Source organism: Gossypium hirsutum, chromosome A04 (assembly GCF_007990345.1).
Source record: "Gossypium hirsutum isolate 1008001.06 chromosome A04, Gossypium_hirsutum_v2.1, whole genome shotgun sequence".
NCBI lineage: Eukaryota > Viridiplantae > Streptophyta > Magnoliopsida > Malvales > Malvaceae > Gossypium > Gossypium hirsutum.
The window spans coordinates 58,579,760-58,592,354 of record NC_053427.1 but is presented as its reverse complement, the minus strand read 5'-3'; the positions used below and the strand labels follow the sequence as shown (position 1 = coordinate 58,592,354).

The 12,595-nt window shown below is 33.7% G+C and overlaps 1 pseudogene; it reads left to right on the top strand.

The window, feature by feature from the left end:
- Window positions 1–367: 367 nt before the first annotated feature.
- LOC107948124 (polyadenylation and cleavage factor homolog 4-like) lies at window positions 368–7,074 on the top strand (annotated as a pseudogene).
- Window positions 7,075–12,595: the final 5,521 nt, after the last annotated feature.

Sequence of the window (12,595 nt, the reverse complement as noted above, 5' to 3'; positions counted from 1 at the left end):
TAAAAATACATATAAAAATATATTTATTAAAATTTCATATAAGAATAAAGATATTGCTTTAGTTTAGATGGTAAATGAAAAGAACACACCGTGTACTTGGTTCGAATCTCATTATAAATAAATTTTTATTGGTTAATAAATAAAATAATGTTTAATAAATTTCTAACTGAGTATTAATATGTCATACAAACTCAATAATTAGTAAATATTGATATTATTGTGAGATCTATTTACAAATAATTGTTGGGTTGATTTGGAATTATCATTCACAGGGCCCAAAGAAGGCCATAAAATAAAGTCCTTACCTTTAAAAAAAAAAAATCCGTTTCAAATTTTAAACCCTCCAACTCACCTTCTGGACTAACCTATATATTAACAATCAATCTCCATATTTACAATTAAACCCTTTAACCTTCTTTCTTTCTTAATCTCACCCGGCCTCTCTCCCTCTACTTTCAAATTCTTCTTTCTAAAAATAATTTCTCTGCATTTTCTTTTTGATCGGAATTCTCTGCTCCTTTATCTTTAGAAGATAGAATTATAATTGGAAATGAAATTAGAATTAGAAGTCTTCTTCCTTTTTTTTTTCTTTTTTGTTGTATATGATAATCCATAGGGTTTTATTTTGTTCCCTTATTGTATAAGGTTTTGGAGGTTTTTTAGAGATTCGATTTAGGCTATTGTAATATTGTAATTTTCCCCCTTTTTGGTAATTTGATTTGCTACTTTGACTGTACATGAAAATAAGAGTGATTATCGATTTAGGAATTTAGGGTTTTCTATTTGCTTATATGGAGAATCCGCGTAGATCATTTGATAGATCAAGAGAACCTGGTTTGAAAAAACCACGTTTAACTGAAGACCTCACTTCAAACCCTAATATCCGGCTTTTTTCTCAACGAGCGAACCCAGTTGGTCCCGCCTCTGGTTTGAGATTCCGGTCCAATGACTCCGGCACCAATGATTTGACCCTTGCCGACGGTGGAGCTTACGAACCACAGCCAGTGTCACATCAGCAGCAACACCACCAGCAGCAAGAGTTAGTTAGCCAGTATAAGACGGCGTTAGCTGAGCTTACTTTTAACTCGAAACCAATTATTACTAACTTGACAATAATCGCTGGCGAGAATGTTCATGCCGCCAAGGCCATTGCTGCTACTGTCTGCGCTAATATTCTTGAGGTGAACTCAGTTTTAGCTGTGCCTTATGCGTTAAAGCTTTTCCTTTCTTCTTGAAATTGAATTGTACAGGAAAATAAATTGCAAGTTCGATACTGTGGGAAAAAAAAGGAAAGATAATTTGGATTGTAAGTGTAAATTGGGATTAATGGATTTTTTTTTTTAGTTTTGCTGTCATCAATGTGTGTCTCGATATAGGTTTGTTAAAATGTTTCGCAGAGTTCTTTTGAGTTCAATTTTTATACTATCTTAACAGGTGATATGAGTACAATATTGTTGGTCAAGTGTTTTTTTTTTTCCTTTTATTAACAAATGCAGGAATGGTATGTTGTGATGTGACTTCGTAGTCTATGCAATTCCGGTCTAAGGCCATTTTGCCTGCAAATATCTTCCTTTATTGGATATCTGTTCTATTTTTTCGTAGAACTGATATGTTTCTAATCGCCCTGGAATTTGTAAACAGCTGGCCAATGAATTATAGAGATTGTAAACTTTACAGGCATATGTCAGAAATGGAATATGAATAGTCCATATGTTATGAAACGTATATCTAATGAATTGTATTGGTTTGGAATCTCTTTAAGCTATTATTCCCTTTAGCTGGGTTTTCTCACATCAATTTCCTTATATGGTCACATATTTGTTCATCTCCATTTCATTTGTCCTTCTGAAGCGAGTATAGTGCTTTCCTACTTGCCTGTCATCATCTTTTGCTAGCAATCTTTTGTTATTCTACTCAAATCACTTTTGGTTGGCGATACATGTTTCTAATCGCCCTGGAATTTTTAAACAGCTGGCCAATGAATTATAGAGATTGTAAACTTTACAGGCATATGTCGAAATGGAATATGAACAGTCCATATGTTATGAAACGTATATCTAATGAATTGTATTGGTTTGGAATCTCTTTAAGCTATTATTCCCTTTAGCTGGGTTTTCTCACATCAATTTCCTTATCTGGTCACATATTTGTTCATCTCCATTTCATTTTTCCTTCTGAAGCGAGTATAGTGCCTTCCTACTTGCCTGTCATCATCTTTTGCTAGCAATTTTTTGTTATTCTACTCAAATCACTTTTGGTTGGCGATATGAGTAAATAGAACTAGAAATGCTAATGCCATTGTGAATGCTTAAGTTGAGCACCCTGTTGTTACCGGCACTCTTTGATTTTCCATTGGCAAATGATAAAAATCTGCTTTCCAAGTCTACAAAGTATATAATGGTGCCTCAGATTGCTTGGATCTGAAAGAATGCTTTTTCTGTGATGGAGCCATTTATTAAGGCTGGAAGCTGGTAGAAAGTCATGAAAAACAGGGGATAAATTGAAATCATAACTAGATAAGGTGGGGTCAGATTTTAGGTAAATGAAATTAAACGCCTAAGTTGATGAGGTAAAAGGCGGTCAACTCTGATAGCAGGAATGGATTCGGAAACTTTATTTACTGCTGAAAATCTTCATTAGTGAAAGTTTTAACTTTTTTCTTTCATTATGAGGAGAATGAAAGGTTTGGTTCATCCTATTTTTCTGTTTGCAATCCTCATTCCTCCTTCAACTGTCTTTCTTTTCATTACAGCATTGATGATAGTATGGATGTGATTAGTATTTTGGCAAAGAATTAGTCCAATGAAGGTTGCTTTTGTGGTTTGAGAGCTGATAAAAAATGACTTTGCAGGTTCCCAGTGACCAAAAGCTGCCATCACTCTATCTTTTAGATAGTATTGTAAAGAATATTGGGAGAGAATACATTAAATGTTTTGCTGCCAGATTACCAGAGGTTAGGATTTTATTCTTTTTCCTTTGGCTCCATTGTTGCTCTAGGGGCATTTAAGAAAATGTCTTGTAATGTGCTTATGTTTGTTGTCTGAGAAATTGCAGAAGACTATATTATGAAAAAGATTATATCCTTCATCGAATATCCTTTTTAACTTTGTGCTCAGAGTCTCAAACTTTTCCAAATGCTGAAAACTTCTTTTTGTGTAACCTCTGTGTTCATCTATCAAGTGTTTGAAGACTATGCCATGGAAAGATTATATCGTTTAGCAAAGATATTCACTTTTACTTTGTTCCCTGAGTATCAAACTCTTCCAAATGCTGAAACCTTCTTTTTCTGTTACTTGTGTGTTTATCTAGAATGTATTTGATACTCATGCTGCAAGTGTAATGGTGTTTTACATTTTGACTGCTGGTTTAGGTGTTTTGCAAAGCATATAGACAAGTTGATCCACCCTTACATCAGAGTATGCGACATCTTTTTGGAACTTGGAAAGGGGTATTCCCTCTTCAGACTCTCCAGGTGATCGAAAAGGAACTTGGCTTCACTCCTTTGGTAAATGGTTCGTCTTCAGGAAACACAACATCTAGAGTGGATACACTATCACAGCGTCCACCACAAAGCATTCATGTAAACCCAAAGTATCTAGAGAAGCAGCGTCTTCAACAATCAAGCAGGGTAAATTCCATAATCCTCTTTTTTTTTTTTTGGCATGATATTGATTTGATTTTATTCGGAATATTTCTGAAGCAATTATGGAGGTTGGAGGTTTGATCATGTTTCTAAAATGCAAGCATTTTTAATTTTTTTTCTCAACCTATTTTTTTTTTCACCTTGCATCTTTAAAGATTCATATCTAAAATTTAAAGCATCCCTCTATATCTTTTCTTTCTAGTCCTTCTTGGGATCATCCGTATCAATGTGCCGCCCTTGCCCCATTTTTTCTTCCGTCTCATAGCCATCGATTTCATTTCATCTTTAATGTACGTACTATAAGGGGTTTTCTTTTGATTTTGTTTTATGTGATGAAGGCAAAAGGTATGGTCAATGATATGGCTGGGACTTTGGGCAACTCAAAGGAGTCTGAGAGGCCGGATAGAGCACACAGCATAGCTGAACTGTCATATGGATCTGTTAAAATGAATGTAGGTGAAGTGTTTTAAAGTATTTTATAATCTATTTATTCTCTTATCCCTTCTGCCCATATCTTAAAATTATCAGCACATTCAGTGTTCTTATATAGACATGTACAATGAGCCTGTTTGTGAGAAGAAGATCATTGCTGTTGGTGATTATGACTATTGTTCTGATCTTTTACAGACTCCTGGCATAGAAGTTAGAAGAACCAGGGGGAATATTACTGATCAGGGGCTTGATGCGCCTTGGTTTGGAGCTACAAGCAGTGTTACTGAGACTATTCCTGGCCAGAGGAATGGTTTCAATGTTAAGCATGGATCTCAAAATTACTCAGCATCCAAAACTGTGAATGCTGATCCTCGTTTACACCGAACACACAATATTTCTGGTAGAAATAGCAGTGGGTTGTCGAGCAGCTGGAAAAACTCTGAGGAGGAGGAGTTTATGTGGGAGATGCACTCTAGGTTGTCTGAACATGATGCAGCCAACTTCTCTAATAACACGAGGAAAGATTGTTGGACTCCTGATGTTTCAGAAAAAATGGTAAGCTTGGATGAACAGTAATGTAATATAAGCATTACTTGAAACCTTTGTTACTTGGAAGAGAAACATTATGGTTGTTTGATTATTTCCCTTTTTTTTTTTTCTAGTTTTCTTTCATTTCTTTCCTCTAGGATTTTTTTCCCTTAATGAATTTATAACCAGGTTTACATTTTCAATGCCAGGATTTTGAAAGTCAGCTCCACAGACCTCAAAGCATTCATGACGTGGGGTCTAGGTTTGATAGAGAGACTTCCGCTGATGCATTATCCACTGAGCAGAAGGACAAACCTTCTTTTGGGCATCAGATTTCTACTGCATGGACAGATGGTTTGCCTGCTACTAGTTCAAGCCGTTCTGAGAGCTATTCTGCTAGTCTTGGTGGATTGCCTACTGGTGCAAGTTCTTCCCTGGCCAGGATAGGAATGTGACCTCAAACGGGCTCATCCCATTTGGGAACCCCAGGCTTTGTGTTTTTGGCGAATGTGGCATCAGGATCCACAGGTACTTCTGGAAAGCAGTGTTTAAAGTCCGTAGGAACTGCATCACCTCCTGAACAGTCTCCTATGCGCCAGCATTCACCTTCACCTTCATTTCCTGCATGCCATCCCCATCAACAGCTACAGAAATTGGCTGATCCAGATTATCATCAAGCTCTTTCCCTGCCTTGGGCTGATACAAAACCATCTCATTTTTCAGGAAAGTTGAGTGTTGGGTCTCATAGAGACTCTCCTCAGACTTCTGCTCCGATTTCTTTGCTTCCTAGCCGTCATCATCACCTTTCACAGCCACCCCGATCAGACTCCGTGCAGGCTGAAACTTCTGGTCAGACTCAGAAGCCTCTTCTGTCTCAGATCTCCAAAGTAGAAGCAGCCTCAGCACTTGGAAGTGCATTGGAGTGTTCTAATCCACTTGCTATTGAAACTTCAGAACTATCAAGTACTAGTAGTCTATTAGCTGCTGTAATGACGAGTGGAATCCTCTCCAGCACTTCATTTACTGGCAACCTTTCAACTAAGATTTCTCAAGGTGTTGGGCAAATTTCACAGCCTCCTCTCCCAAATTGTCCTCCAGCTGTTTTAACAACCCCAGGCTTGATTGATGCTGCAATTTCATCAGATGCAACCCATGATGCAATAACAGCTATTCCGAATGGTTCCCAGGAAAAACTAGAACAGTTGCCACTGCCTCCTGGACCACCACCTTCATCTCTTGTTAGTAATGCCCCATCGCAAACTTCTGATGCCGAAAGCAAGGATACAAATCCAATATCTAACCTTCTGAGCTCATTAGTTGCAAAAGGTTTGATATCTGCATCAAAGAAGGATGCTGCATCTCTACCATCTCTTCAGATGCCCAACCAAATACAGAAGAGCCTGGAAATCGAGAGGCCAAGTGAATCAATGAACAAGAGTTCGGACATTCAGAGTTCGTCTGATGCTCCTGGATCCTCCACAATGGATGAGGTATCCTATGCTGAACCTGCTTCAAAATGTTCAGTTCCCCCACATCAGTCCACCTCAACTGAAGTAGAAAGCTTGATAGGATTAGAACTCAGGCCAGAGGTAATCAGAGAATTTCATTCATCTGTGATCAGTGGATTGTTGGATGACCTTCCACATTGTTGCAGCTTATGTGGTCTTCGACTTAAGCTTCAGGGACGGCTTGATAGACACTTAGAGTGGCATGAAATGACAAAGACTGAATCAAGAGGTTCTGGTAGGGCATTGAGGGGCTGGTACGCGAGGTCAGATGATTGGCTTGCTGGAAAGCCTGGGCAATTGGTATTTGATTCCACTGGTTCTCTGAACAAGTTGGAAAAGAAAACAGAAAAGGCTGAGCTTATGGTTCCTGCAGATGAAAATCAGTGTGCATGCTTGTTATGTGGCGAGCTATTTGAAGATTATTTTAGCCTGGACAGGGGTGAATGGATGTTTAAGGGAGCAGCATTCTTGACTATCCCATCAAAGGATGGTGGGGTGGGAACTGCTGATGGGAGTGCAGCCAATGGCCCCATTGTGCATGCAAATTGATTGTCAGAAAGTTCAGTTCAGGACTTGGGACTGTCTGGTGGTATTAAAGTGGTAAAGTACTTTTATTTGAATACGATATACCATTCTTCTGAATTAGTTATGCTTTTATTCAGGTTCATTGTCCCAATGTTTTGTCACCTGATCATCGCTCTCTTAGGAAATGGAAGAAAACGCTCTAAGGTGAATGAATGGAGCTATGAGTTGCAGTGTCATTAGTAGAGCCCTGACTAAAGAATCCAGGTTTACTTTTTCCTTAGCTTAAATGTCTATCAAACGGCCTTTGTATGCTAATTTTTGTGGTGCTGAGAATTTCTACTAGTGTTGTTGCTTTTATGGTTCCTATTTTTGTTTTCCTTCCTTTCAAAGGTTAAAGTACACATAAATACCACATAATTTTTGCTTTTCCGTGTTTAATATGTTGCGTTTTCTGGAGCGGATTTTAAGTTCATAAACCTATAACTTGGGTAAATGTAATAGGAATCTAATTCAACTAGTTCACAAAATGCAATTGTTTGGTTCATATTTTCATCTATTCCTGCCAAAATGTATTACCCGAAGTATCCCCATCTTCTCAATCCAGTTTTGAAGGGAACATTGATTTATCAAAAAAATACATATGCGTCTCATTAATTTCATTTTTACATCTTCACAACCAAAACATAAAAGAACAAACAAAAAATTATCATTAATTATCTTATATAATTTGAGATCTTTGCATTGATGAGGGAGCATTAAGTCTTCAGATTTGGTGGAGATGAAACGTAGTGGAAGGGTAGAAACATGGTTAGAATTCAGCCCTAATGTAATGGGTGGCCTTCGTTTACCTTTTTGGGTTTTTCACAAAGTTCTCTTGTGGATCTATGGTTTTATGGATTGATTTAGAAAAAATATTAAATAAATAATCAAAAAGAGGAGGTCAAAATCTTATAAATTCGAAATTGTCGCTTGACTGCGACGGACGAACAGATACTGAAAAATTTATCCATCCGGGATGGAAATCATGCAAAAGTGAAAGGTTAAAAAAAAGAGAAATGTAAAGCACCAACAATTTTTGTTTTAGAACTTGTAGATACAAAATATTGGTAGCCACAATTACAAGCCATACAAATAGGCTGAACATTCAAGATTACTATTATGACATAAACATTATAGTTACAAAAGGAGTATATACATTAGCTTCAAAACTAATCTATACAACAAGGATTCGTACCTTTTACTTGTATCTATCCATTATAGCCGCATATCAGAACAATATTAAAAGACAGAAGATTGCTTTTTTTTTTTTTGAAAAATAGAAATCCATTTGTAACTAAAACATGAATGCAATTAAAGTTGAATGTAACTTAAGAGTGGAAAAATGTAACTGCAAATTGATAATGAATAAAACATATAATATAATTTCATTTTACCCTCACAATTAAAGTGAAAATGTAAAGTCTCAAAAATTAATTCAAAATTAAAGTGAATTTATCAAATTAAAAGCAAATACATGGCATCCAAATGTTTTTTACCAAAAAAAAAACTTAAATTGGAAAAGAAAATTGTAAATTAAAAATAATAACTTCCAAAAATTTCAATGAAGAGGAACGACGTAAAACAATCAATACCTCATTAGAACCAATATTCAAAATCTAAAATATAATATTATTTTTTTGTAACTTATATATTTTTCTAGGAGATGGTAGTTATGATAATATCTCAATTAATTAACTAAAATACCTATAATGCCCTTATTAACTTCTAATGTCTTCTTAGGAAACTAAAAAATATATATTATATAGATAATAATTTAATTATATAATTAATAATAAGAGAGAGAAAATTATATTAATTATACTTATAAATATATTTTTATAGTACTTTATATTTATATATGTTTTAAAAATATCTTTATAATTAACGTACTATTATTTTTTCATGCATAGTATTAAAATTTTTTTATTGAATATGATTAATTTAAGTTTACCTAAAATTTTTATAAAAAATATAAATAAAATATATTTATTTAATTCAATGTCAATAATGCCAATTTATACTTATTTCTTGTATATTCATTGCTATCATTTTATCCAACCAAATAGTGTAATTTAATTACTTATATTTTTCATACAACCAATAAAACAATGTATAGTTACTATTTTTTCTATTTTATTCTTGCTCTATTTAGTTATAGTGAATCAAACCTGTCGTCAAAATTTTTTATATTCAGCTTTAAAATTGACAATCAACAAAGAATATGTTTATAGTTAAATATAATAAACTCTTTAAGGTGTGTTTGGATGATAGGATTTCATAATTTGGATTAGGATTACACAAATAGTGTAAATTGAATAATAAATTATTTAGAAATGTAGTATTTATGATAATTTCTCATATCCATAGATTTATTAAATGATTATTTAATAATGAATTTGAAATCCTTAAAATATTTTTGAATTTGACAAATCTATATTTTTATATTTTTTCTAATATACATTATATTGAATTCTAATTAATTTGTCCATAGTCCATGTATTTCATTTTTAAACATGCAATAATAAACAACATTTATCATCTCTTTATATTGTTCAATATTGTCCGAGAGATGTGAATTGAGTTTATTTTGTATTTATGTGTATATATATAAAACTTTTAATTTCATAAATGAGGTTCACAATGGCCTAATGTGTTACATTTTTTATTTATTTCTAAATTTGGGTTTGAATTAGATTATTATTTTAATATTTTAAATATATTTTTAATAATAAAATAATTTTTTTTAACTTGATGATTTTGTGGATAAGGCTTGTGTTTATCCTTTGTATAAGGGTAGATTGTGTTTTAGCTAATAGATGGTTGGATCAATTGTGGAATGAAACCATTTACTGAACAAGGCTCTACAAAGTAGATTGTTTTCAAGCTGCATTAATAAACGATTAAGTGAAATTCTTTCTTTACTTCATCTGTTTTTGTTTGGCTTAATGACAATTTTGTCCACTAATGTTTACACATTTTGTTAAAATGACCCTAAATGTATTTTGAGTCTTTTTTAGCCATCAACCTTTGCTCTTTTATTATTTTTTTCAATTTTCTTTTTTTAAAAGATTTGATAAAAATACCGTTAGAAAAGTTAACGGGGATGATGTGAAATTTCATGTGGAATATTTTTAATGAGATTAATTTATTACTTAAGTATCCTAATAAGATAATTATATGTTGAAAATAATAAAATAAATAAATCATACATAAAACAAAAAAAATCTCTTAATTAAAAAAAATATAACTATCGAACAAAAAATTAATAGAAAAACCTGTCAGTAAACAAATCTATTGTAACACCTCAAAATAGCGCCTAGGAGTTTTAGGGGTATTTTAGGAAATTTAGCTCTAGAGTGCTCGGAATTTTGTAGCATGGCAAACCATAGTTATATTTGACTATGGCATTATAATTGTTAAATCAACTTTTGAAAAAGTATTCTAAAAACCTTTAACTTTAGAAAAATGACTGAATTGCAACGGAGTCGAAGTAGTAAGTATTTATGTCGCAGTTTTACTAGTTTTTAAAATTGAACTTAAATACCCCATTCCCAAGTTTGTTTTCACGATAGGTTTTCTCCAAACCCCAAACTTGTCGTCCCTTGCTTTTCCCTTTCTATTTCAATTGATTTTTTATTCCCAAAAAATAATACTTTGATTTCCTATCATTCTCAAGTCAATTACTTTAATAAATCTTCAAGAAAAACTTTAACACCCCTAAACGGAGCATTACTAGAGATTACAAATAAAATGGACAGAAATTTCAAACATTTCATAACATAATAATAATCACATCAAAACCAATCAACATCATATATATTGTCCCTTATACGGGCCCTTGAGGCCCTAAATATGCATTAGAAACAAGTTGGGACTAAATCGGAAACTCAAAGAATTTTTCAAAAAATATTGAAAAATTTCAAAGCTACAGGGTCACACGACCGTGTGATTCACACGACCAAGAGACACGCTCGTATCTTAGACATGTGGGCATTCAAAATGGGGACATACGATCGTGTCCCAGCCTGTGTCCGTGCCCGTGTAACTTACTAACTTGGGACACACGTCTAAGCCACATGCCTGTGTGCTAGGCCGTGTACCCTTCGAAGTAGCCTCACACACCCGTGTGCCAGGTGGTGTGCTAGGCCGTGTAATAGCCTGACTTGTACCCTTTGAAACCTACAGGGGACACATGACTGTGTCACCTGGTCGTGTGTCACACACGGCACCCGTGTCTCTACCCGTGTGGACGAAAATAGACCATTTTGCAAGCCATATTTCTCACCCGACTTGACATGTATCTACACCCAACATTATGCATATAAACATGCCATAATAAGGCACTCAAACCTAGCATAAACAAGCTTTAAACATGTAGTATGTTCACATACAACCAATGCCCTTAGGCACCTCAATTGACAACTTATAAATATGACCAACCATATAATCAATATAACCAATTGATCAACTAACATATATGCATAATTACACCAAAACTTACCATGTAGATCATTTAACAAAACATACCATTAGTACCAAAACTCCATTCTAAAACTAGCATCAAATGACCATATAAATCATTTCCACCAAAACACCAATTCATCTCAATTACATCCTATCACTAAGCACATATTCACTATGCATATTCATACCATAATTTTCATCTTCCATAATTCAACCATACCAAGTTATTCATCAACCTTTAGAGAGCAAATATTTACATACCATATACTAGACTTATACTATCATCAAAGTGTCAAAACACTAGCCAAACAAATGACCAAATTATCAACAAAGCATATAGGCCAACATTAGCCAAAATAACATATACATGCCATTATAACCAAACTTGAACCAACCGAAAGTATTGAGTGAGCCGAAGGATAGTGTGATATAGCTCCTACAAGCTTCCAACCCGAACGAGCTTCCAATTCACTAAAAACACGGAAAATACACTAAGTAAGCATTTAAGCTTAGTAAGTTCGTATAGCATAGAATTTAATTTACCATTTAGTCACAATTTAGGTAAGTAAACATAGCATATCCCAACTCAATTTGGCCAAATGCCTAAGCACATATTCACCAACATATTAGCCATGTAAAACATATATAATAGCTAATAAACACGGATGAACATAACCACTAAGCAAGTTTCATATACATGTATCATCCATTTCATGTTTCAATATATCATGTAATATCATTTCCATGTATGTAACAGCCTAATTTAGAGCCTAATCGAAACGGTGGTTTCGGGACCACGAATCTGAGTCAGAAAAATATTTAAAAATTATTTTCTGTGTTTATTTTGTGTGAATTTATATTCGTGAAATTTTCGTGATTTAATTTTGTCGTTTAGGTGCTCAATTAAATAAAAGGACTTAATCGCGTAAAGTGAAAATTTAATGGTTTAATGTGTAAGGGCCGAAATGTGTTTGTCTTTATAAATGGAGATATTTATGTGGTAATTAGCCCATGATAACATGAAATGGACGGTAATGGCCTTATTATACCGTGATTTTATATTTTAAAACAAAGGTTAATTAGGTAAATTAGTTAATAAGTTAATATATTATAAACATATCATAAATTAAAGCCATATATTGGTGTTTATATTTGTTCTTGCCAAATATAAAAGAGAAGAAAGACAAGTTAGGTATTCGGCCATTGTTGATTCAAATTCAAGGTTAGTTTGGTTTCAGTTTTTGATAATTTTTACGTTTTTGAGATCGTTGCTTCAAATACTATCCGACCTATGCTAGAATTTCTAATTTTGATGAATATTTTGAGATATGCCATTGATGAATATTTTTTTTGTGATGTTTGATGATGAATTATGAAATATATGTTTTGGATTAATATGTTTTGTATTGAAATTTTTGATGAATTTGAGTAATTAGGGCTGAATTGCAAAAATAAT